Source organism: Miscanthus floridulus, chromosome 8 (genome assembly GCF_019320115.1).
Source record: "Miscanthus floridulus cultivar M001 chromosome 8, ASM1932011v1, whole genome shotgun sequence".
NCBI classification, from domain to species: domain Eukaryota; kingdom Viridiplantae; phylum Streptophyta; class Magnoliopsida; order Poales; family Poaceae; genus Miscanthus; species Miscanthus floridulus.
In genome coordinates this window covers 39,147,542-39,175,156 of record NC_089587.1, presented here as the reverse complement: position 1 = coordinate 39,175,156, position 27,615 = coordinate 39,147,542, and the positions used below count along the sequence as shown (strand labels likewise).

The following is a 27,615-nucleotide window of genomic DNA, read 5'->3' as shown; positions in this document are numbered from 1 at the left end:
GATATTTTACTTATCATTCCAGTATCAGAATAGAATTATAAGCTTGGTTTACGGTTTGTATGGATTTCCTCGTATCTATCTTAATTCATATATGTTAGAGTAAATTAGAGTAGAACTTAAACTAACTTACACTGTAATCTACCTCAACGTATGTGTATTAAGATGAACATAGGAATATCCAAACAAGATGCACATGTCTCAGCCTTAAATTCTACTCAAACCCATTTCAGCAAAACATGAATTGAGATCGATACATCTGTATCAAAAATGGCTCGAAGAGTGAAACACGTTACCAAAGTCAGTGGAAATTGACCGTGTGGCCTTTCCAGCCTTCCACATACAGCTGAGGTGCTGCCACTTACTCGTGCTACGGGACAGTTGGCGCGTGAGCCACGCTTCTTGAACTCCTCACCATCGGAACCGGAGTCGTGTCACACTGTATGCTCTCACACCATCCTGCTCCTCCTCCCTGCCCATCCGCTTCCCCGGCGGCCTGGTAGTCGCGGTCTCGCTCCGGCACCCGCCACCCGCCACCGATAAAGCCCACCTCGAACTCGTCGTCCTAGTGGCTGCTCTCCTCCCACTCCCGACGGTACGGAAATGCAGATCCGCGGGGACCTGGATTGATCCCTTCTTCTGTGAACAATCAAACGCGAATCACTTTAGCAATTTGGTGGCCGCGGTGTAGTAGTACTGTTACCAGTTTATTCCCCCCAAAAAAGGAGTAACTGGGGTTCGATTCGACTGCAACTGCTAACTGTACTGTTTCACCGTTCTAATCTCTATCCATATGTTTTATCCAGGCTTCAGGCGAGGCTTGTGGTGGGATCGGAGCCTCTTATCTGAGCGCAGCCATGGAGCAGAGTAGCGATGGGATGCCAATCAGCCAGCGGGGAGTTATCCCCATGGGGGAGTTGCCGTCAGTTTTTCTTCTGCAGCATTAAGACTTGTATCATGCTATGGAAGCTTTGATTCTTCGAGAATCTGGTGGCGACTTGCTTCAGTAGAATGGGGGCTTCAGCTTCCTGTAGCGTTAAGATTCAGCAGAGTTTTTTCAACTTAATTAATCTGAGTATAGGCATTTCGCATTACTAGCACTCCCTTTCCACTTCTTTTTATGGGGATATATTCCTTAGTATGTATATACTTTTTGTTGACCATTATTAAAGCACAAGAATCAAAGTTATCATTGTGACTTAAAAACTTGATAAGAGGACTGATTACATAATGTTCATTTGATTATTGCTTCCTCTTTTAGGAGGGCTAACAGTCCAACAGAACACTCAAGCAAGTCAGACGAGGTTGCTCAGGACATGGTAATGCCGTATCCATGCAGTGCTACCAGACAGAATACTCCAAACACTTTTGTGTTTCCATATATGGACATCTATTGTACTACTGTTTACAGGGAACCATTCTTGATATTTCAGAACAGTTTTACTATAATTTCAAAGCAGTGTTTACCTTATTCATTTATAACAAACTGCCAAGAAAGTCCATTGTCAACTGATGGATACGGTGTTTAAAGCTTTACTTATTTCTAGACCAAGTGTTTTGTTACTGTAACAAAAGTAACCAGTGAGGAATTTGCATTTAACTTTCTATCGAACGCTTTTTGTGCATGCAACTCTACGTTTATATAGCACCAAGCCACCAATGCCATGGCTGCCTGTTTCCTCTTTTACTTTATTCATTAGAAACGTTGATTCAAGAATTTTTATAAATACTGATTTTGTTATTCCCTTTTCTGTGATCTAGCTGGATCATTAGTTCTTTTTGGTAGTTTTGTGGATCTTGTTAATTGAATGGTATCATGGTGCTGAGGTCATTTTTTAACTGCAGTTGCAGAGTGATATACCAAATGAAACTGTGAGGCATTGCCAAAATGCGGAATGAGAAGAGATAGAAAGTTGGCTTTTATCCTTGCAAGCTCATTTAAAGAAAGGAAGTTAGCAATATTCTAACTATTTTTTGTCTACATCTCACTCCTTCTATTTATTTGCTTTGTTAAAAATACAGATTCTGTATGTTACCTATTTTAGAATGCACCTTTATTTTTTACCTGTTTGCTTGTCCAACTAGTGGGACATTTCGGCTGATGATGGCTACAAATTAGTTGGATTTTTTGGAAGATTCTTCAGTACTTTGACTATTCTTGCTTATGCATAAAAGGTTGACTTTACCACTAGCTTTTAACAAAAGAAAAATTCATGTTGAAGCACCTAGTGCTGGAGATAGAGACAGTTCTACCTGATGAGGCGTCATTTGATGAGTTCCAGACGGCATTCACCTTGCCTCTGTCGCCATCCAAGCGTGAGGCGATGAAGGTACTCTTCCCGGGTAGGAAGCAGCGGGCACTTGGTGCCGTTAGCGCCGCCTAGGCTATCGTCAGTCTTTGTCGCACCTCTGGTTGCCAATGATAGGACACAACTTATTCATTTGGAATGTGCGCGGCCTGAAAATGCGGGCACATTGCGCCGTCGTATGCGAGTCCTTGTTGCAAGAACGCGTCACCTTGCTTGGTCTGGTAGAGACTAAGCTTGATGTAATTATGCAAGCTGTTGAGGAGGGCCAGGAGTGGGCGATGGCTGGCTTCGCGCCCTTGTCGGGTCTAGCTCATCTGTAGTCGCAAAACACATTTGCAATGTAACAACTATACAGGATCCAGTAGCTAGGACTTTCAGGGTGACTGCTGGGGGCTTCTCGCCGCCAGCTTCTCCTTCTGTTTGGTTGTAAACCGCTTTCCCTCTTAATGAAAAACGGGTGTCAACCCGCTCGCGAAAAAAAAACAAAAGAAAAATTCATATAAGGTACTAGCTGGTTGATTTGTCATTAGTTCCTGTGACACTCCATGATTCAATTTATTGGAAAGAAAAACACTCCATGGTCCAAATTCCCCCTTACTCCGATTCAAGAAAGACCATGCATACACGTGCTTGTCATTCCACATACTATTTGTGTTGCTTTCTGCAAGTAAAGGTCAGCTAATAGTTGTGCTTGATTTCCTCAAGCAGTATATATGCCCTGTACCATGTTTCCAGGCCTTTGCTATCAAGGGAGGCCTAAACAATTATTCTCTTGCAAAGATACACAGATTTGCGACATTTGGCCTAAGTTTCATTCTGTATTTTGGATACACCTAAGTCCTTTGTCATATGATAGTTTACATGCTGATGCTTTCGTGCATCATTATACTGCTCTCCCATTGCATGCATGTACCCTCACCATCAACTTTTGATTTATAACTATTGCCTGCCCTATTGGTGAAAATTTCTTCTCTACATTCGCATATTCATCGAATAGAAGTCGATCAATTATGTATTTAGATAATGTTTTTTTTGGTTTAAAACAGAGGGACCTCCTCACAAGAAAATTGTCCACAGCTTCAAGGAGAGCAGTAGTTCCAAAAATCAAATACACAGATGGTCATCAGAGGAAAGTTGTTTAGACTATAATATTTATCATTCACATTGTATTTTGTATTTATTCAAATTTTTAGCTAATAGAAAGAAATTAATTTTCGTTCCAGGAAGATGAGGCGCTCACGCAAATGGTAAACAAACATGGGACGAAAAACTGGCAAACTATTGCATGTGCTATACCTGGCCGAACTGCGCATTCATGCTTGGCAAGGTAAATTGCTTGCACTGTACAGTTGGTTTCATCTTTTTTTTCTATACTTGACAACCTTTGCTTCAATTCATTTTGAATTAGTTTTTTAGATAAGGATTTTGAATTAGTATATTAGACATGTTATATCCTCTAATGTTTATCATTTGGTTGGCTATTGTTTAGCTTGCATTGACAGCACAAGCTGTTGCAACCACCATGGCAACAGCCTCATTATCAGCCTACCACTATTCTACGCTGAAACTGGCATAGCCTGTGTTGACATCATTACATGTTGCAGCCACTTCTATGCTAAAGCAACTGGTTGAAAATGCTAATACATCAGCAAGAAAAAGCTCTGACTTATTCTATGCTAAAGCAACTGATACCCATTCAGCCAAAATTTCAGAAATGACAATGGCCAAATCACAGCAGTGTGCAGGAACAAGAAAGAAGCTGGCTTTTCTGTCAACCCCAGTGGAGCTCAAGGTGTGAACTGTTGCCAAAGCTTTGTTGTTGTTTCATTTACATTCTTTTTTTCTTGCCGATTAATATGCAGCCGTGTGTATTGATTGATTTACACCAATTGCCAAGGACGGCCTTTCTTAACCATGGATACTGTATCTGAAGCAGTAGTACTTCTCAACCAGCTGTTGTATTATTATAAAAGTTATCTAGCAAAGAACATGCACTGTAATTGATTGTCAAAAGCTTTGTGGATGCATTGAAAGCCTGTTTATGCTTTCACTTGACTCATCAGAAAGGTTGGTTTGATATTTTATATGAATGTTGAGTTTGTTCCTAGCTTGTGATCCAACTGAATGATTGTTTGCACTTACTTTTTGATACTTCTGTATTTGTGTTATTCTAATGGTATCTAAGTGCTTATGTCAGTTTTTAACTATGGATGCAGAATGTTGTACCACATGAAACCACCAAACATTGCCATGATATGGAATCAGAAAAGACAGGTAGAGGTTAGAATGCACCTTCATTATTAGTAGTACTAAAGGTGCATCTATCTAGTGGAAGATACTACCTCCAGTGACATACACAAAAATGCTATCTCACACTTTCTTTCTCGATTTCAGCAAAAATGCTTACTCAAAGTTGAACGTGATTTCCCAAATTTAAATATTCTGTTTTATGAAGGTGGGGTTCAACAGCCATATGATTATACCTGGGCCAATTCCAAACCATATTTCTTTCACATACTGTTGGGTACTTTGTAGCATAATAGTTTGCATGTGATCTCTTCTTGCATCATTATGATATTATTGCTGTTACAGATACCTCATGGTCAGCTTTCATATATAACTATCATCTGTCGTATTGGTTAAATTTTATTTGTTATATTCACATCTTTGTGGAATAGAAGTATATGTATTTAGATTTTTTTTATATCAAACAGAGGGCCCACTGTGCAAGAAAAATGCCCACTGCATCAAGGATGGAAGTAGTTTACAAATTCCTGAAAGGACCAAAGGCAAATGGTTAGCAGAGGAAAGTTGTTTGGACCAAAACTTTTATGTAGTATGTCAACTTGGGCTTGTTTCATCATGACCACTGAGAAAAAAAAAATTCTTCCAGGAAGATGAAATTCTCACTAAAATGGTTGCCAAACATGGGAAAAACTGGCAAACTGTTGCATCTGCTATACCTGGCCGAGAAGCAAAACAATGCCGAATCAAGTAATTAACTATTGGTTTGTTGTACTGTAAGGTTAGTTTCTTTTTTATTTGTAGAAGTGAAAATGTTTCATCTATTTTATCTTAAATTTATATCTTGTGTAGGTTATATCCTCATGTGTTTATCATTTGGTTGCTTATGTTTAGCTTGTATCGCCACCACAATCCGCAGCAACCACCATGTCACTGTTTATTTGAGCCTCATTGTCTACTTTACTAGTTAGCAGGGCTCAAATAGGACCCCAAGTCCTGAGTTTGACTCCCTGTGGGAGCGAATTTAAACAGGCCTAGGCCAAAAAAAATACCCCCCATCGGCTACAGTCCTGAGTTATACGTGCAACCACATGAGTCATGTGTCCTGGGCACTTGGTGGCATGTCCAGGGCAGCCAGCCTTTGGGGTGTTTCTCGACCTACGCGTGAGAAGCTTCTTCTTAATGCAATGCCATGGGGGCGGTCTTTTCCCTGCAGGTCGAGTTTTTGTAGAGTAACACTGTTCTGCTCTGAACATGCAGTCTCATTTATTACAAGTTTGCTCTCTGTTAGTTTGTGGTCTCAAGCAAAAAAACTAGATGCTTGCTGCTTGTGGCCAATGTGGTCTGCGTTTTTATAATAGCAAGATTCTATTTCTGTCCATATAATAGGAACCATAAAAGTGAGATGCCATCTTGTGTCCACATAATAGGAATCATAAAAGGAAGATGACATCTTACAGCCACATCCTTAAAAATTATGCCTCCGCTGTGAATGTAAAAAGGAATAAGCTATTTGTTTCCAAATACAGTCCCTTCAACACTTAGGCCTTCTCCAGTGGTTGATCTGAACCTCTGGCACACAAATGTCATGTCACACACCTCGTGATGTTGCAGAGTCTTCACCAGTGGTAGCATTATATTGCTCGCATCCTTTGGGATCCCACAATAGGGAAGAAGCAATTAAAATACTACACTCTTTGTCTCTATCTCTCTCCGGTATGCCTGTTTGTAAGAGCTTTAATTTTTTTTATTGCCATGATTTGAACCTTGTTTTTGTGTCAATGCAAAGACTCTTTGCATGGTTCGGTGTCCTCCGGTGGTACGAATCGACTCAAATAACGTTGACACTATTCATTCGTTAATCATTGTTGTTAATTAGAAGCCTTTTATTAGAACCTTGTTTTTTTTATTGCCATGATTTGAACCTTGTTTTGGAGTATTTACTAGCAAGAATGTCCATTATGCATAGACTGCATTCAAATTTTCATTAGAACTGAATTCTTTCTTCTCTTTGTGCTGATGGGCCTTCAATATAGATGGACACACAGTCTTGACCCAGCAATAAACAAAGAGGATTGGTCAGAACAAGAGGAGCTAAAATTGATTTGAGCTCATCAAATATATGGAAGCCAGTGGCTTAAAATGGTCAAACATTTCCCTGGGAGGTATGATTGGATGATTTTACTGTGCAAAAAGAAAATGTGTGCTTCCCCCATCATCAGTTTGTGCTGCGTCCAATATTCCCTCTATTTTCAGTTACTGTCATTTTTCAACCTTTTGTATAATCCAGTATCTCTGTAACCTACTGATGTGTGTTTGTTATATTGTGTATATAACCAGGACAAATCTTGCACTCAAAGAACACTGGAGAGGTCGGATGAAAGGAAAACTGAATTTTTATTTAGCCTCAGGATTGCTACAACAAGTTCCGGACCTGGAAGAAGGTATATCAGTTCCAGAGAGCAGTCAGTCAGAAATTCCGAAGGACAGTGTTCCAGAGAGCAGTCAGTCAGATATTCTGAAGGACAGCCAGGGTTCATCTGACAGAAGTCGACCGCCATCAGTTTTACGAACACGGCCCAAATCTAAACAGGAACTCCCAGAACTAGATGGAAATGCTGGTACATCAGGAGAAGAAACTTCTGATTGCATTTGTCCTAAAGGGCTCAATGCCCATTCAGCTAAAGTTTCTGAAAAGCTAATGGCCAAATCAAAGCAGCGTGCCAGAGCCAGAAGGAAATTGGATTTTCTGTCAACCCCAGTGGAGCTCAAGGTATGCACTGCTGCAGCAAGTTGTCAAAGGCCTCCCCTGAAAATGGATCAAACAAGTCCAGTGGCCGAAAACATCTCTCCATCAGATGTATGTCAAGACATTTCACAGAATGTTCCATCAGAACGTGTGGATGCCGTCATACCGCTGGCTGCTAATAACCACCATCCCAATTATTTCCATTCACCAGCAACCCCAGATCCTCTCTCTTGAGATTAATGAGGCGAACGCATCAGATCTTCTGGACATGTCCTACTGTGATGGCTTAATAATCGATTCTCCTAGTTATCCACATGACAGTAGCTTCATATACAAGAAAAAGTTACCGACACAAAATGCAACTTCGGGTATTGCACTTGCTCTGCTGCACACTTTTGGTAGCAAGAGACGATGAACTTGTCTTCCTAAAATCCAGCAACTCCCTGTACTTGTTGCATGTTGGATGGAACGTGTATCTTGTCTTGGCAAAAATAATTGCATTGCTGTTCTGTTAATGTCACTGCCTCAGTGGTTTGGAGAGCAGTTTTCCTTTTGCAGGTTTGAAAGGCATTTTGAGGGGGATTATAGGTCATCTCTAGAAATGAAATTTTCTGGTTTTTAGAAAGACTAGAAATCCTAAGGAAACAAAGGTTTTCTTTTGGCCTGTTTGGTTCCCTACGTCCTGCCTGGCGGGATGCAGGGTGCCATCGTTTGGTTGCCTGCTCCTGCGGCCGAGCCGCGCTTGCAGAAGGCACCCCGTGGCCAGGCTCTGTGGGAACGAGCGAATCGGCCGTTTCTGCCAGGCCTGGCTCGCTCGATGCAGCTGCTTACTCATTTAATGATGCTATTAGTGTATGATTAGTAAATATTAAGTGATATTAATGTGTTTAAGACATAATAATTAGATAAAATAAGAACTTTGTATTTGCACAAAATAAAAATTATATTTATAACCTTGTAATATTTTATCTCATACAACATATCTTCATATAGGCAATCAAACAACATTTCCTTTCAGCCAGGCTAAGTAGGTACAAAGTCAACCAAACACGACAGCCTTGTATGCACCAAACACGACAGCGTTGTATGCACTTAGCCTGTCCAATGTGAGCCTACGAGCTAGGCTCTACTAGTACGCGAACTAAACGGTAAGCCGGTTCTCGGTTTGGTTTCAGTTTGGTTCCTTGGTTTTTAAAGAAATTCAATTCTTATAAAATAGGAACCGATCGGTTTTTAAAAATTCTCGGAACCGACCATTTCGGTTTTTGGTTATTTCGGTTTGGTTTCGGTTCTAACCGAATTTTTTTAGAAGACCTCAAGACAACAATAAATATACGTGTTGTAAGGCAAATTTATGCAACACTATATTAATTTTTAATAATAATAATAATTAGAAAACAATTGCAATATAGTAACATAAATATATAGCATGTCAAATATAAAATACCACACAAACCAAACATAATCTTACAAAATACAAGTAAGTGTAGTATAATTCATGTAATTCGGTTCTTTCTATTAATTCGGTTACCCGAGGGTAGGAATCGAATTTTCTTCAGTTATTTCGGTTCCTCAATATCAGGAACCGAATAAGGAACCGGATTTTTTTTGTTCCGGTTCTTTCGGTTTCGGTTCCAGTTAGTTCGGTTCGGTTTTCGGTTCTCAGTTAATTTTGCCCAGGCCTACTAAACGGGCCCTTATGCACTTTTTTGGGTTGGAAAGGTCCCCATAACTCTTTTTATGCAAACCACAGTACATATCTTATAAACACCATGCTCAAAATGACTCATGTCGTTGGTAACTGAAATCAGTGAAATATATGCATGCCTTTCTAAACTATGTGTTATTAAAAAATTAAAAAAGTTGATAGGTAAGGGGTAAGTTAGTCTTTTACTAGGCTTCTTATTTGGTTCCAAAATTGCTGCGCTTCGGGACGAGGGAGTAGCCATATAAAAGAGGCACGTGCATTGGGCATCAAATATGAAATTTGATCCGTGGTGGTAGACTGGTAGGGGTGTAACCACGTTCGTTAATCATCTATAAACTATTGCTTGGTTCTAATAAAAATTCATGTGTTATAGCGCAAATTTAAGTTACCAAAATTGTGTGTTGGAGCCCTTAAATACCTAATAAAATTTAGCATTTTCCTTAATCTGATTCACCGTGATAAGTCCCCAACTTCATATGCTGCGCATATGCATCCTTCTCCTCAACGTGATACAGTACAAGTGACTAGCTGTGGATTCATTGTATATACATCCTTAATCCATCTATAATTTAATAAAGACAGAACATCCATTGAAGTCAAATACACAGAAATTAGTTAAATGCCCATGCAAATTCATAATTTTGCCCACTTAATTATTTTTTAAAATCAATTTCCCAAAAAATAGTGAATAAAAAACTAGATGAGAACACAACTTCCGCCTTCAAATTAAAATTTCCATTTGAGATACACATTATATGCATTAAATTCACAATTGTTCATGACACTAGATCCATTCTAGATTTGCATTCGTGCTTAAGTCTTTTTTTTTTTGGCAAGATGCATCTCAATACTCCCACGTCTCTAATGAGAGGGATCACAAAATAGCCCATATATGTGGATACTGTAAGTGGCGAAAACATTACGATAAAGTATCTTGCATGCTAAATCGGCAGGTGGAGAGACCTCATCTTTGGCCGTGGAGGCTCCAGGGCACCACTTTTATAACCAGAAGCAATGGTGATACGTGGGATCAACGGTGGAGAATCAATGTTGTGATAGTTAGGTGGACCCAATAGCCGAAGACAACTAATACTGACGGGCCAAAACGAAAACGGGCAGTGATATGATACCTATCACTGTCGGCTCGTACCATGAACCAACAGTGATATATCACTGATAGAGGGGCATCACTGTCGGGTCTTTAGCTTCTTGCCAATTTTCTAGATCTTCGCCTTACCACCCGATAGTGAGTAGTAGTCACTGCCGGCCACTACTACACATAACTTAACCGAGGCGGGCATTTTCAATTAACTGAGGTGGTTCCTCCGCCGAAAGGTCATGGTTAATCATGCCATAACAGAGGCGGTTGGTCGCCCGCTTCGGTAAATCGAATAAAAAAACAAAAAAAGGAAAACCCGTGGATAAGCTCGGCGAGCCCATCCACGCGCCGCTGCTGCTCGCCTGTGCCTGCATCCTTGCCGAATCATTCGCAGCACCAGGATCCGGCCGCCCGTAGCCGTATCTGGCCTCCTGCCGCTGGATCCGGGCCCCTCGTCGCTGGATCTGCCGCGCTGAAGCCAGATCCGCCGCTCCTGAAAGGTCCTAATATGGCTAGAGGGGGGTGAATAGCCTATTTAAATTCTACAAATCAACTAGAGCAATTTGATTAGTAAGACAAATAGCAAAAATGCAAACTTGCTCTAGCTCTACGAGGGTTGCAAGCCACCTATTCAACAATTCTAGTTGCAATGATTACTAGACACACAACTTGCTATGATACTACTCACTAAGAGCTCTCAATCTTGCTATACTAAAGAGCTCCACTAGATGAACTTAAATAACAAATCAAGCTCTCAATTCTAATTACACTAAAGAGCTTGCCACAACTAGTTTGCAAGAATATAAAAGAGAGAGTAGGGTGATTATACTGCCTTATAGAGGGATGAACCAATCACAAGATGGAGATGAAATCAATCACCGAGAGAATGCCAAATAGCAAGTGACAACCGATTTTCTCCCGAGGTTCACGTGCTTGCTAACACACTACGTCCCCGTTGTGTCGACCAACACTTGGTGGTTCGGCGGCTAAGAGGTGTTGCACAAACCTCGTCCACATGATTGGACACCGCAAGAACCTACCCACAAGTGAGGTAACTCAATGACACGAGCAATCCACTAGAGTTATCTTTTGGCGCTCCGCCGGGGAAGGTACAAATGCCCTCACAATCACCGGAGATGGCCACGAACAATCACCAACTCGTGCCAATCCTCCACCGCTGCACCAAGCCATCTAGGTGGTGGCAACCACCAAGAGCAACAAGCGAAATCCGTAGCAAAACACGAATACCAAGTGCCTCTAGATGCAATCACTCAAGCAATGCACTTGGATTCTCTTCCAATCTCACAAAGATGATGAATCAATGATGAAAATGAGTGGGAGGGCTTTGGCTAAGCTCACAAGGTTGCTATGTCAATGCAAATAGAAGCCCCCACAAAATAGAGCCATTGGGCTCCTCACTGCACTGAACACAGGACGATCGAACGCTCTGGTCAGATTGACTAGACGCTGGACCTCAGCGTCCGGTCGTGCGATGTGCGCCACATGTCATCGGCTTCAAATGCCGATTGCCCGATCTCAATGGTCAAGTGATGACTGGACGCGTCAGTTAGAAAGTGACCGGACGCCGGACCTCAGCGTCCGGTCGTTTCCAGTAAGGTTCCAAACGTGAATTTTCACGACCGGACTCACCCAGCGTCCGGTCACTCAACGTCTCTTCTATACGCCCCACGTCAGCGTACGTTAGCACTGACTGGACTCAGACCATGAGCGTCCGATCAGTTTACACTCCAGCGTCCGGTTACAAGACCGAGACAGTGTGCTTTCTACTGTCATTGATCGGATGCTATACCTTAGCGTCCGGTCACTGCACCACCAGCATCCGGTCACTCTGTAAACCCCTGTCTTTTCTATATAGGGCGCCGGTGGCATCGTCGGACTGTCCGCACTCTATGGGTGGACACTCCACCGGTGAAGTTTCTAACCCTTGCTCAAATGTGCTAACCACCAAGTGTATCACCTTGTGCACATGTGTTAGCTTATTTTCACAAATATTTTCAAGGGTGTTAGCACTCCACTAGATCCTAAATGCATATGCAATGAGTTAGAGCATCTAGTGGCACTTTGATAACCGCATTTCGATATGAGTTTCACCCCTCTTAATAGTACGGCTATCGATCCTAAATGTGATCACACTCGCTAAGTGTCTCGATCACTAAAACAAATGGCTCCTACAATTTTACCTTCGCCTTGAGCCTTTTGTTTTTCTCTTTCTTCTTTTCTAAGTTTAAGCATTTGATCATCACCATGCCATCACCATCGTCATGATCTTCGCCATTGCTTCATCACTTGGAGTAGTGCTACCTATCTCATAACCACTTTAATAAACTAGGTTAGCACTTAGAGTTTCATCAATTAACCAAAACCAAACTAGAGCTTTCAATCTCCCCCTTTTTGGTAATTGATGACAACCCTTTCACAAAGATATGAATTGAGATTTAATTGAATTCACGTTGCTTTAGTCGATGTCGGGTTACTAAATGATTCAGTGGTGATGCACTATTGACTCCTGCCGTATCAGACGAATAGCGGTGGTGATGGCCGTCTGCTTCACCAAAGGCGAGTGGTACGGCGGTGATGACAAAACAACCAACGACCCTTACATCCGACGGTGACAGAATTGCATCCGGTTTTCATAATGTATTTACTAATTCAGCTGGGCCTTAATAACTTACTGAACACACACCATACAGATATAATCATTACACATCATTCATCATGTCCACAATGAAGAGTACTTGTTATAATAACAATGCTCGACACTAACATAACAACTATGTCAACTGATGAATTAACACAAGCGGTACATAGATAACATAATAAAGGTTCTACTCCCTACAGACTTACGTAAGGTAGATGTGCTCCGCTCTTTCAGATTGGCACTACTTGATCAACTTGGCAGCCAATGCAGCATGGAACCTCTCTTCTTCCTCCCATAGCCATTGCAGGAAAATCATTCAAAAGCACTGAGACTCCAAAACCTGCACAATGCAAAGTAACAGAATTAATAATATTCAACATACCATTGGTTTAGTTACCAAGCCAAAATTGGACTATATATAGACTCAAAACAACTTCCTACCTAAATAAAGACATGTCCTAACAACAAAATAGGGCATATGCACCTTCACTGCTCTGCTAATGACTCCATGAACAAGGGAATATAAGGCAGATAGTGAGGTCCGTTCAAATAAATACTCCAGGTACTTTTAGGATAGTGGATGACTCGGGTAGGGAGGACATGAACTTTTCTGCAGCTCATGTCATATGCCATCAGTGTTCTATCCTCCCCAACAAGAAAAATCAAATTCAATTCTAGGTGAACTGCAATCACTCTGTAGTCCGCATTGGCAGCCTCGGAACCGAGTCCAATATTGTTCAGTCCAAATAGCTGCAGCACATTCACCGTATGCTTCAATGTCCATTTACTAGTACCATAGTCTTCAAGGATCTAGATTGAAAGGTCAGACGTATTGAAAATATTAGCAATACATAAACACAACTAACCCTGATCTCCATGGATGGACATTGCAGGACCTAGAGGCCTAAGAATTTTCCTCCATGTCTTTCCCTCCATATCAACAGCAACTATGTGGGACACCTCTAGCATGTGCATAAAACCATTAAGAATCATAGTTCCTAAAAATTTGCATACTAGGATATCCTCTCCCTATTTAGATTTTTTACACATTTATGCTCTAGTTTTGGATGAGTAGATGCTGACAACTAACACCCCAGGCGACCTTATCCACAGTTCTACCAAATGAAAGTGCGAGGAGATTGTGGGATCGAACCTCAAGTGAGCTGAACCATAACAAATGTTGCTATGCGGCAGTACCACTGATTTGCTAGTCACCAGATTGCAGACAACATAGCGAAGCCCAACGCACCAGTAGAGGAAGAGGCCTCTACAGCAATCTAAGATGACTAAATCCTGAATGGGGAAGGGCAAGAAGGAAAAGGAGGGATATTCACTAGTGAAGCTGGCGAATCGGCGTTTGCCTTTCCAGTGGCCATACATGAATCCGACGATAAAACTAGGGCAGCTCCTTATGGTGCTTGGATTTAGAGATGAGGCAGTACCAGGAGCGACACGCACACTTACAGCTGCACAAGGTGCGGGCAATGAGGCGGCGGAGGATAAGGACCAAGCCATCATCTATGAGGATGTCTACTTCATTCCTCTTGTTGGTGGCCTCATCCATCTTGACTAGGATGTGGTGGAGCGGGGCCGACGATGGAAGCGGTAGCGCTGTCACCTGAATTAGAGTAGGAGCACCTATGGGGATGTGCTCATGAGCTCCTTAATGATTAGATGGAAGCTTAATTTGTACTCAGATGAGATAAGAGGGGAATAAAAAACCAAGAAACATGGATAAGGGAAGTGCGAGAAAGCATTACCCTTGCCTTTGGATCCTGCGGCAGTGAGCTCGAGCGGCCACGGCGGTGATGAGTACCAGCCTGGTCATCGGTGGATCTATGCGGGCGTGCTGGTGAGGCGTACCGGCACGGAGCACTAGCTTGTCGGCGGTGAGTGGCGGCTTGCACGTCGATGAGTAGGTGAGGAATAGCAGCACTTGAGGAGGAGACGGACAGGGTGGCGGCTAGGTGGGTAGCGGTCTTTGTAAGCTAACTACAAAAGCGCCAAAAATTCTAAAAACACGCGGGAGTCTCACGCTAGCTTGCAAATTTTGACGATATCGGCAGTGAAGGCTACCAGCGGTGGTGATTGGGTCCTTAAAGAAGATGGTACATATCACCTAACGACGGGCATATCATACGGAAATGGAATGTTGGAAAGGGGATGTTAGCACCTAACGGCGAATAAGGCAATGACATAATTTTTTCAACGACGCTTATATCCGATGGTGACATAATTGTACAATGTTGATACTAATTCAGTTGGGCCTTAGTAGCTTACTGAACACACAGTGTACTTTTTACAATAACAATGGACGCTAACATGACAAAGTTTGTCAGCTGATGTTGCATAATAAAGGTACTAATCTCTACAATAACAATGGATGCGATTACAAAGTCGTACCATACGACAGTTTGCACATACAAAACAACACACCACCAGCATCACAGTGAGGTAACAGTGTTCAAAATCAACAAAAGACATTCTTGTTCGATTAACTCTGTTTCACTTTTCACTCACCAGGTGTACAAAATAACAAGGATCCATCAGCAACTACAGTTATGATGACAAAAACCTTGGCCCTGTTCTTCAGCACTACTTCAGTAGTACTTTTCAGCAAACAAACAGTGTTTTTCTCTCATAACAAATCAGCATAAGCATCGGCATAAGCCAAATTTTAGCGATGACCGTAGGTTTATTCCCGCACTGAACGATGGACATCTCATGAAGCGTAGAAGCCGGGCGAAGGTGTAACAAACCTTCACCACACCTCCAAATCTTTGCCACGAGCAAGGATGACACCTGGGGAAGAACCACCTCATGGAACTCCCTCTAACATCCGAGAGGATGAGGAGCCCCGTGAGGAGCCTTGCTCGTGCCATCTTCGTCAACGTCGGGGAGGAACGCATGCCACGACGTCGAGAGATCCTAGGTCGAGATCTATGGGCTCAGAAGGTTTCTCAGCAACAGCAAGGCACCCTCCTCCGTCCTCTAGGATTTTCTACAGATATTCTGACTTGGAAGTCTCCCACACGCCGACCATCAACGAGCCTAGCCGTCGTGTCATCGGCGACCCGAGGCACTGAAGATGGTATTGTTCTTTCCCATCTCTTCGCAGAACTTTCTCTAACACCCAAGATGAACGGTCACTAGCAGGCCACTATAGAACCCGATCTTGAAAGCCTTCTCCCAGCAATGGCAGAGCAGCTGAAGTACGCCATGAACCATGGTGGACGAAAGCAGTTGCCGCTCTCTCAGTCTAATGCTAAGGGATTTGGAGGGAGGGGAGGGGCGTGAGACTCAGTGCACCTAGACCCGGCTTAAATTGGCTAGCCTTGAAGATGCACCCAGACTCAGTGCAGTTAATATGCGTGATCTAGGGAGCACACATTAGGGAAGATGAGGTATACGATGGTTCCCGGCATAATAAGTGGTGGGGATGGTATTGGAATCGAAGTTGGGACATTCAACACTCACGCACTTAAATACGCCAGCCTTGAAGATGCACCCAGACTCAGTGTTGTTAAGATGTGTGATCTAGGGAGCACGCATCAAGGAAGACGAGGTATACGACGGTTTCCAGCGTAATAAGTGGTGGGGACAGTGTTGGAAGTTGGGACGACATTCAACACTCACACACGCTTCCCTAAGTTTTGGGCTTCCTATGCATCTTCCCAGATTTCGGTGTGAACACATGCCCACAAATTTTGGAATAAATTTCGGTGTGAACACGTGCCCCCAAATTTTCGATGAACCCACTGTCCCCTAGGGCTATAAAAATTTGGAGGCAAGGCAGAGTAGAAGGAATACTGCTTATGTTCATTTGTTGTGTTGTGACACATATCTTTTCTTCTTCGTTTTCTCCTTCTAGTCTTCTTCTCAACAATGGCTCATGACAAATGTCCAAGGGAGGAAACTCTAGAAGCCGTGGATCCACCTCTGCACCTTCGTGTCCCTCTTCGTCACCAAGGGTGAGAGGGAATGATTTCTTATCTCTATGGCTGCCTTGCATTAATCCTTTGAATATGCAGGGCTACCTCTCATGCTATGGTACATCGGCCAACTCCAGCAGAGGTTGGACAACAATGGATTGTACATCTTGCTAGGTCCATGGTATCTTCATCTTCATCCTCCGAGTCAGGTCAGGATATCTAGAATCTTTTTCGTGAAAGGAGGGAGGCCGAAAACCTATATTCTGAAGCCACGCTTGAGGTAGGTCGGCTCGAGCAATGTATCGATGCCGTTAAAATAGCCCTCTCTGCATCTGAAGAAGAGACCAGTGTTGCCCAAATGAGGGCTGATGAAGCTCATGCTAGGGTAGCAGGTAAAATTTCTTTGAAGAGTCTTTGCTTTTATATTCGTGACGATCTTGAGGAACAATTGGCTACTTCTCATCACGAGATCGAGGAGGCTCGTTGTTGGGAGATCGACCTAGAGAATTGCCACAAGACCCTCCAACATGCAGCACTTGGCGTAGTTGCAGCAATCAACGCTAGGGGTGTTTCTCATGAAGATCGCCGGCAGGATATCCCGATTCATGCCAGAGAAGTGGCAACTCATGGCGTCCGCTATGGTGCTAGTGCCGCTCTTACTGCAGCGCAACTATGTTCAGGGCACGAGCTCCATCACCTGGAACCTGGTTTTTCAGACACTGATCGGCTAGAAGATCAAGAGGACCTGATTGGAGACTTCACTGATGCAACCGAGGCTATCGCAGTGACCATCCATGCACAAGATGTTGTAAACAATGTTTTCTTAGGACCATAGATTATATCTAGGGTCTTATAAGTTATAAGTAAACAATCTACTGTTTGAATGTCACTTTTGATCCTATGACTTTTATTGTTATTTTTTGTTCTAAAGGCGATACTCTAGGTGTCAGCTATTTTGAGCCGATGAGACTCGGCTATCAAGGATCGACCTAAATTAAATACTTCGGTAGTACTTCTTTACATATTTTCCATTGAGGTCTATGCGATAACAGATTCGTATCAAACGGTGGTTTGCACATACAAAGCAACAGATCCTCCAAGGTATAAAGATTATGGAATCTAAAGAACGACGCAGCATATCGCAAAACTTCACCCTTAGTGAGGTTCTCTACCTTCCATCTGGCAACCCTCACAGTCAAGGGATGTGATCTGCTTCTTGACCGTGAGAGCTACAAGATGGAATATAAAGCACCCAATCTTGAAGAACGAGCACCTCGCAAACTTGAAGCACCCCCAATCGAGTATGGAGCCCCTGAACAGGAGAGAACCAGATGATTGCAGATCTTCTGTTAACAAGATCTGCAAGAAGATCTGCAATCATCAAGGTCAAGCTCCTGTTCAATGGCAGCACCTCGCAAAGGATGGAGAAGGAGCACCTCGCAAAACTTGCACCAGCATCTCAGTGAGGTGCTTTATATTCTATAATCTTGCTACCTTTGATGATTGAGGGATGCAAATCTGCATCTCGATCCTAAAAGACAATAAGATTATGGAATCTAAAGCACCTAATCTTGAAGGCCTTCTCCAAACACTAGCATCCCTGTGAGGTGCTTTATCTCCATCTTGCATCTCTCAAAGCACTTCTTCGCGATGAGAAAAGATACAGTAGCTCACGAGTGTGTGGATTCAAGAGTGTGTGGATTGAGCCCAGGAGGTGTATCCAGACCCTGGTTAAATAGGCCAACCTTGAAGATGGAGAAGTGCAAGTAATGGTGATGCAACTGTGTTGTGGGTAGTTGAGAAATAACTCACGCTGACTTTACCACTGGAAGACCAAATAGTCGTGGAGGGCCGGTGGCCATGACACGTATCCCAGTCGGCTCGGCTTTTCATACGACTGAGGAAATACCATTGTCGCATCTATTGTTAACCCGTCGGTGGTAGAAGTTTCAACCGCCGGTTTCCTTCCTCAGGAGGCCTTGCTATCGGTCCAACCGGCGGTGAAAGTAAAACACAGTCGCTTCTATTGCTATGACAATAAAAATGGTGATAGTGATAAGTCAATCTGTAGTAGTGATGGCACTTCAGCATTGCTGGCTTGTTGCCTCCATTTGTTTCTAACCGTTTTTTAGAAAGGACAACAAAAGCTTTGCCGTAATTTTTATTAGACGAAAACAAGATTATTTACAAAAACGACTCACACGCCCGGAACAACGACTTGGACTACTAGAAACCACTACGAAGAATAAAAGAGGAAAACAGAATCAAAAGGGGCGTGCAGCATCTGAGAGCAAAAAAGACAACTGAACTGAAAACTGAAAACACAAGAAGCAATCCCCAGAACGCCTATTGTAACTCTTCTGAAACCTGTCTAGGCACCATGGCCATGGTGTATTGGTCAATTTCCTCCTTGCATAAAATGGCCACATGTCTTGGAGTTAGGCTTTTTGCTGGAATGTTCTCCTATTCCTTTCCTTTCCTTCCACAAATTCCACCAGAAATAGATTAGGATGCCATCTACCCAATTCTTGCTGGAATGTTCTCCTATACCTGTCTTTTCTCAAACTTCCTTCTGTATTTCCACCAATACTTATGCAGGGAACCTGTGGAGTTTACAGAGTCAAGCACCGCTAGACCAAACCATTGTCTGATATATTCCCATGTCTGCTGGGCAAAAGGGCAGTCTTTGCATAAATGTGATGGAGTTTCTGGATTATTTCCACATAACCTGTAGTCAGGTTCATTGGACCACCCTTGTTTGATTAGATTATTTGCTGTTAAGATCTTGTTGTGCATTAGTGTCCAGACGAAGAAACGACACTTTGGTTCGGCCCTTGCCTTCCAAATAGGTATTAGTCGTATTTTACTGAAAGTTGCACTGAGTTGGATTCAACAAGCACCATGTGGTATACTCTCCATCCGCCGTCCTAACCGTGTAGTTGTGCCTTCCAGTTTGCCTCGTCTCCCATGTACTTCACATGAATGCAATCTTTTCTCCTTTTTTCTCTTTCCCTTTCTTTATGTTTAGATGATTCACTACCAGATTGATGGAGCAATTGAGTGCAAGGCTGCCAAAATTGCGTGTGCATGTGTGGTTCCGATCCCTGGCCGCTCCACATACACTTCAATTAGTTTCTGGATTGGATTTACTTCTGTGTGGAGATGTTATCTATAATTGTGATTAAGCTATTGTATTTCCTTCTCACTTGATTTACTTGCATGGTGTGGTCCTTTCCTTTCGATTCGGTTTCCTTCAAAGCGCATCAATTTTTCGAGCGGTGTGGTACTTCGAATGCTTAAGTATAATCCTCCCTCTCATGTGCATGTCACTACCTAGATGTCCCGTTAATGTGCTGAGTTCAAATGACAACATGATGAATTCTTTGTGTTCTATGAAAAACGCTTCAGAGAAATTCCATGATCATATACTCATCACTGGAAGACTCCCTTTCCCTGTAACGATTTGAGGTAGATGTATATTAAAGTTACTGTTTCAGGGACACCTTTTGTCTCTGTACTGATAGTGTAATCAAATCCCATTCTTCTAATTATCATGTGACCTTTTGGTGTCCGAGAATAGATTGCCTCCTGTCATGCTCCAAACTAACAAACGTGAAGATACGGCATCATGGTTGCACATTGTGGAATGGAAAATAAATGATGCTTTTGGTAGATGTTTAAACAATCAACCCCTGAACTATTTACCAATTCCAGATTTGAATATCAATAATCTGTCCATCTCTTTAACAGTTATAACTTTGTAGGCAAGCGCACAATTACCATTTCTGCGATTTGACAACGGGCCATCCAAGCACTTCTTTTTTACATGCTTTCATGCACCTTTTTTGTCATAAAGTTTACATTAATCATTAACTCTTACATATTATCATCAAAATAAAATTTACCGCGCATTAGCTATATTCAATTTCATATTTTTTGGCTTCGTTCATCTAACATTCATAAAAAAATACTTTTCAAATTCCCGCAGCAACACGTGGGGAATCTATCTTGTTTTTATAGTTACTTTGTCCTTTAAATGCTACAGCTACTTTGGAGCATATTTGTTAGGTTCCTCCAACCATTTCCAAAATCCCTTTGCCAAAAGACATAAGACAATTGTGTATTAAGAATTCTGGACTATTTTCAAATAATTTTAGCTACTTTTATACTTACTTTCTCTCTTGTACATTTGTATTGGGAATCCTTATTCTTCTCCGCGTCCTTACACCTCCAGATTCAACGATTGATATGCGCGCGTATAATTCTGCACAATTGAATCGATTTTCCCAAGTACGGAAAGATTGGTAGTTAAGATAGGAATTATTGGAGAGCAGATTTTTTAATATTGCTAAAAATCAAGATTAAAAATGGGTTTTAGAAAAATCCTAGAGAATATCTTACAACATTTCTTATAGAGAATCAGTTGGTAATGGACGTGATGATTTTGCTTTACAATCCAAATTAAATGGCAAGCCTGGTTTTAGAATCGGATGACTCTAGGCTAGGACCACCCGACGATGCAATTCAAACACGCTGTTAATCTTCTTGTTCTTTTTATTTTATTCCCGCTTATTCTCTCAATGCCACTCCGCTGTAATTTGGTTGCAAATTAGCGAGGTTGTATCGTAGTATTCAAATAAATCATCTCACATTGTTGTTGTCAAAGTTTTATAAATCCAACTGTATCAAAAAAAAGTTTTATAAGTTCAACTAAATTTTGTTGAAAAGTAAAATATTTATTATACAAAATTAGTACTATTAGGTATATTATGTAATATATTTTCATAGTATACTTATTATTTGATGCCATAAATTTAATATTCTTATAAAGTTGGTCAAATTACTCGCTTTGTCCTAAAAGAAATGGAAATCTGGCTTCCTAAAGAGTTCAACAACCGAGTACGATTAGACTTTTAAGAAAAAATAATATTAACATTTGTATCTTCAATTATCTATAACAAAAAATATATATTTTATGAGTTTAATCATATTTATTACGCATCAATAAAAGTTACAAACTTACCGTTCTAGAAGTTAATTTATTTTGGTGGTAATGAGTATATATTTTGGTAGTAGTGAGTACTAACCATAAAAGATTGGGTCATGCTAGCGTCCTGATGTCCGGATGTACGCATGCGTCCGGACGTCCGCGCACTAGTGTGCCGCTGTGTCTGTTGGCTTGCTACGCCTGTCCGCGATGCTTTGCACCCCGCGCTGACTTGCTGCGCCTGCCTACGTGCATCGCGCCCCGCCCCTGCTGCTGCTGAGTCCACGCATGTTGCTGCGCGGAGAGCATATGCATGGGGCCCGCCTAACTGCATGTGAGAGAGAGGGTGGGAGCACAGCGCGCGTACCCATGTCCGGCTACATGCTCCACCATGGGGGACCAAGCATGGTGGTGCAGGGACGCCTGGTTCTGCATCCGTTGGATGCTGGCCCATTCTAGCGCTCTGCATGCACGTTTCACCAGGGAGTGCTCAGCCATTTGGATGGTGATCGCCCGTTGCGTGCATGTCCGACTATTGGAACTAGCCCGTATGACAGAGATATGCAGTGCTAGATGGGCGCGTGCGTGCCCGTAAGTCAGAGCGTGTGGAGAGCAGCACCTGCTGCAACATACTGAAAACTAGGTGAAACAATTGAACACATAGGTTTGCAATACATGTGTATAATCACTACAATATATAATAATATCCAGATAAAGCACTTGCAACATACGTCTAAAATTAGTAAAACATTTAGAATATGCACTTGCAACATACATGTATAGCCACTCAACATATACAACATATGTTGGTGTTTCGAATAAACGCCAACTAGTAAATTTATATTTGTTACGCGTTGGGCCCGGATGGTGTGCTAAAAGACACAAGGTTTATACTGGTTCGGGCAGAATGTCCCTACGTCCAGTTTGCTGCTGCTTGTATTATTAGCACTGAAAGGTTCATAGTACGAGTATAAACGGTCGAGAGAGGGACAGGTCCTAAGTCTCTGATGGAAAGATCAAAAGGATGCCAAGAGCTTGGTTGCTGCTCAGTTGTGTGTTATGTGATGCGTTGTGTGTTGGATTGATCCGTCCCTTTAGTGGGGTGTCATGCCCTCCCTTTTATAGACCAAGGAGGAGCAGGGGTTATAAATGGGAGAAAGAGGAAAAAACCAGAGGTAAAGAAGGTCCTTCGAAGGTGTCGGATCTTCCTTTTCTCTTGAGCCTACCGTGCTGACATGGCAGACGATGCCAAAGATAGCACGTTCGCTGATCCTGATAGGGCCATGCTCTGGCTTTGTTCAGCAAGTGGTCACGTCCCATCCTCCTCCGGCGGATGATGCGGCGTACCAAGGTGCTGAACCGTGACCCTACGGGGAGCAGACGGGGTAGTGACCATACGTCCGTTATTGTAGGTGATACGAGTTCCTTCCTAGATTGTAGTGGTTGTCGTATGCTTATGTCAAGATCTACGTCCGAGGACTGATGGCGGCGCCCACAACATGGTAAGACAAAAGTCGACGCCTACAACACTGTTCGGGCTCTATCATGCCTGGAAGGCTCAAAGTGCCCGTCCCGTCATATCCTGATGATACTTTGCCACAGACGAGCAGGGTATGGTTCTCGGTACTGTGGTTGACCTGAGTGTCCTTATCGATGTTTTACCACTGATAGCCTGCCATGGGGGTACCCGGGATAGTTGTTCAGGCTTCGGCGAATAGTGGAACTCGGCGGTTACGCAAAGAGACTCATGATTTATACTGGTTCAGGCCCTTGACTTGGTCGAGTAATAACCTTACGTCCAGTTCGGCGTTAGCCTGTTTGCGTCGTATTACTTTGAGTATTGGGTATGTTTCGTTCTTTACAAGGGATATCCTCACCAGCCCTTTATAGTCCAGGTGCTGAGAGGAGTTGTTTGTGTTCTACTCGAATACAAGGTCAGAGTCCTAAGCTATGCTTCGGACGCCTTTCCTTGTATAGTCCGAATTGGAGTTTTGGTCTTGCACGTTGCTTTGCTCCATGCTCTTCTTGGCGATTGGGCTGTGGGCCTTGTTACCAAGGCCCACTTCCCTATAGTATGGTCTATGGGGGCCCATAGGGTTCCCCATCGATAAGCCCCCGAGCATTTCATGATTGAGCTTCAAGGGCCGAGTTGTTGTAGACTTGATCCGGGTTCTTCTTGAAGTAAAATCTTGAGATGGTCTTCTTTGATTCCTCTTCTGACTGATGTGCACTTTTGCTGAAAAAAGTGCACTCAGTGAGTGCAGCCCCCTAGCCTCAGCTGTTTGGCACAAAAAGCTAGAGGGTCTTTCTGTCTTGATGCCCTTCGAGTTCTTTTCCTTAGAGTGCAGCGAGTGCAATTTTTGTTTGAGTGTAGCCCCCGAGCCTCTTGTTTTTTGGTACAAAAAGCTGGAGGATCAGAAAATTAAAAATGTACTTTTCTGTGGTGGGTACTTGCAGCCCTCGAGCCTTCTCCGGGTTCTTCTCTGTTGAGAAGAAGCCGGTAGAAGGTTCTTGATTTGTACTCCTTTGGTCTTTGTTGTTTGCTGGTCTTGATTTGGAGGTAACTATATCAGTGTGCTCGTCCAGAACGTGGTTGTCTCCCTGTTCATAATCCAGGATTTGCTTCATCCTCTGTAGTTGTGATGTATCTAGGTTGTGTTTATTCTGCTAGTTATATCAAATCTTGGTGCGGAGGGTTGCAACCTCTAATTCCACTGGGTTCTTTGCTGCCACTCTAGAATGATCTCCTTTGCTTTCTTTGTTGAATTTATCAGATCTTGTACTCTGTTGTAATCTTAGTATCTTCTTGATCAGAGGAATAAAAGATTATATTGTCTGAGTTGTTGTCCGACTTGTTTGGAGATGTGTCCGAGCTCTTTTTGTTTCGGTTGCCTCTATGTAAACGTACCCAACTTGTAGTATATTATTTTCTCAATAACTTTCTTGTGAATGGATTGATAGCCGTTGTGGTGTGAACGGACCGTTGCTCTTCTCTGGTGCGTACTGTAATTATTGCTGTAATGGTAATTTTTTGTGACCGTTTTCACTTGGGTCGCGTGGGCCGTGTATTTTTCCCTTTATAAAAAGACTGCCCTGTTAATGTTGCTCCACTTGCCTTTGCGGTGAAAGATTCCTTAATCCTTGTTGCTGAGAAAACCCTAGCATTGCATCCACCGCCTCAAATCTCTTGCTGCTGCTGCTACTACATCTGGCCCTTGCTTTCGATTAATGGTGAAGAACAAGGGCAAGGGTGAGTTTGTTGACAAGGAGAAAACTCTTAGGCAAATTGACAATCCCGAATTTATGGCTATGAGGCGGATGCAGAAGCAGTTCCCGAAGCCGACGACGCAGGAGGCGGAGCTGGACTTGCTGGTTGCCCATGGGCTCATCCAGGAGAAATTTCTTTCTAATTTCTCTTCTCCTGGTGAGCATTTGATTCCTTCTCCTGATTAGTCTGTTCTTTTTGTTCCTTTTGTGCGGGTGGGGCTCTGTTATCCCCAATCTGACTTCTTGTTAGAGTTTCTTGGATCTTATCAGATTCAAGTTCATCATGTTACCCCAAACGGGGTTCTTTTTTTTTATCTACTTTCACACATTTTTGTGAAGTTTTTCTTGGAATTCCACATTGTCTTCATCTTTTCTGCTACTTCTTTCGTATGCGGCTCTCTGATTCTAAGAATCCTCCCCTCTTTGGTTGCTGCCTTATTCAAACCCATCAAGGGGTGACTTTTCCTTCTCTTACTCTTTCTGATTCTGTTAAAGATTGGGCTGAAAATGGTTTTATATTTCAAAACCTGCTCTTTCCTTTTCTCATGATCTCTCTGTTCTTCCTGTTCCCCTCCCTATCTAGAAGGATAAAATCTCTTCTGCTGAGCGTGCTGCTTGGAAGCCTATGCTCGCTCGAGTTGTAGTGCTTAAACAGGCAAGCTTGACTGGCAATTGTATAGTTGACAGTTTCTTGCATCGCCGAGTGCAACCTCTTATGCAGAGGGTGCATTATGGCTTTGAATATACTGGGCCCTCGGATTCTTGCCGACTTATTCCTAATGTTGAGTTGCCTAAGGAGGTCATTCTTGAACGCCTGGGGCATATTCTGTGTGGGGTCTCTGTAATGCCTGCTCGTGTTGAAGAGTACGATACTGCTCATCCTCCTCCTAAGGTAAGTGGTAATCTCCTCCGAGTTCTTTTTGGGTTCTTGCACTTCGTATTCTGTTTTTGACTTCTTTCTTCTTCTCTTGCAGGGTTTTGGTCGGGCCTTTAGGCTCGAGGTGGCTGTTATCGTAGCTGGAGAGGCGGCTGTTGAAGAACTCGCTGAAGAAGGAGATGAAGATGATGATGCTGTTGCCGGTCCTATGGTAGTTGCTGCCACCGGGTTGGGTTCTTCTTCCGCCAGGTTGTCTACTGGCTTATTTGAAGGTCAACACTCCTATGTTGAGTATGTTCCTGATCCTCGGATTGCTCAATATATCTTGTTATCTAGGAAGCGGCGGACTGAGGTTGCTTCTAAGCAGTCGTTGCCCAAGAGGCGACGCTCAACTCGTCAACATCCTCCAACAGGTAATATTCTCGTAGGTGAGCTTGTGCTGAGCCTTTCCTGAGTTGTTTTCCTGGCTTTGTTTTGATTTGTCTCACTAATCTGGGCTCTGTTTGTTGCTTTGATAGATGGTCACTATGTTATTGTTCATGAGGAGGAGTCTGATGATAACGTTCCCCTTACTCCTCGCCCATAAGTTTTCTGCTGTAAATTTCCTTGTGCTTGTCTTTTTGCTCATTTTCTAAATAACCGAATTGCTTTTTTCAATATAGTCGTAAACCGGCACCCTATGCCTCTTCTGTGATAGTTGTATATGCTTCTGTTCTGGAGGCTATCCCAATCCCTTCCTTTGAGGTGGTTGAGGATGATTTGTTCAATGTGCCACTCCCAAATCTTGGCTTCTCGGGGGTGGCAGGTAGCTTCAAGAAGGTTATCAAGTAAGCTCCGGCTTCTTTTCTCTTTGTCCTGATAATTTTTGCTTCTGTCTTTGATTAATCCGGGTTCTTTTTCAAATGCAGGCCTTCAGAAGGTATTTCTTCCTCTCTGGCTCTTGATGCTGGGGATAATTTGCAGGATTCTGCTGCTGGTCAGCTTCTTTTTTGTTTTGTGCTTTTGCCTTTCGTTTAGTCTCATTTTTGCTAAACAAATTCTCTTTTTTGTAGCTTCTCGTCCTCCTGCTCCTTCTCATGTAGCACGAGTTGAGGAGGAGGCTAATGCTACTCCGGCGACTCCCCCCGTCGGGCGCCGAGTTGAAGAAAGCTTGAGTAGCCCATTTGCTGCCCCTCGGCTGCCGGCTTCGTCGTCCTTGTTGGACATCCTGGAGTCATCTGCTCGTAATGATCGAGTGGAGGAGCCCGTCGAGAACAACCCTTCCTCCACTGCTGCTGTTGGGACCGCTGATGCTAGTCAGCTTTCTTCTCTCTCGCCGAGCACTCTTATGCTGACTCAAAGCGGGGAGGAAGTGGCTCAGTTCGGCTGTGTTGAGCGGTTGGCTGAGGTGTTCTCTTTATGGGAGAACTTTTCGGGCGCATATGGTGCCAAACTCAAGGTATCCGAGTTCTTTTTTACTTTCGATATTGGTTTCTTCTACTTTTGTCTCACATATTTTTGCTTTGTAGTCTTTACTTCAAGATCAGGATGTCTTGTTCAGTCCTCATGAGGCGCAATTTACTGCCATTGTTGAGGCTAATTTAAAAAGAAAGGAAGATGAGCTGGCTCAGGCTAAAGTTGTCTTGACTTATGAGAAGGAGCAGCGTGTTCTGATGGAGGCCGCCCTTAATGCCAAGGTGCTTGATGCTGAGAAGGCACGTGATACCGCTCAGGCTAAGAATTCTGACTTGAAGGAGAGGCTGGCTGGTAAGTTAATCTTTTGTTGATCGACTGCTTTCCCTTGGTTT

General features: G+C 42.9%; 1 pseudogene; it reads left to right on the top strand.

Annotated features, from left to right (window-relative positions):
- The first annotated feature begins 385 nt into the window (after nucleotides 1-385).
- Nucleotides 386-7,850, top strand: LOC136476206 (transcription factor MYB3R-3-like; annotated as a pseudogene).
- The last annotated feature ends 19,765 nt before the right edge of the window (nucleotides 7,851-27,615 follow it).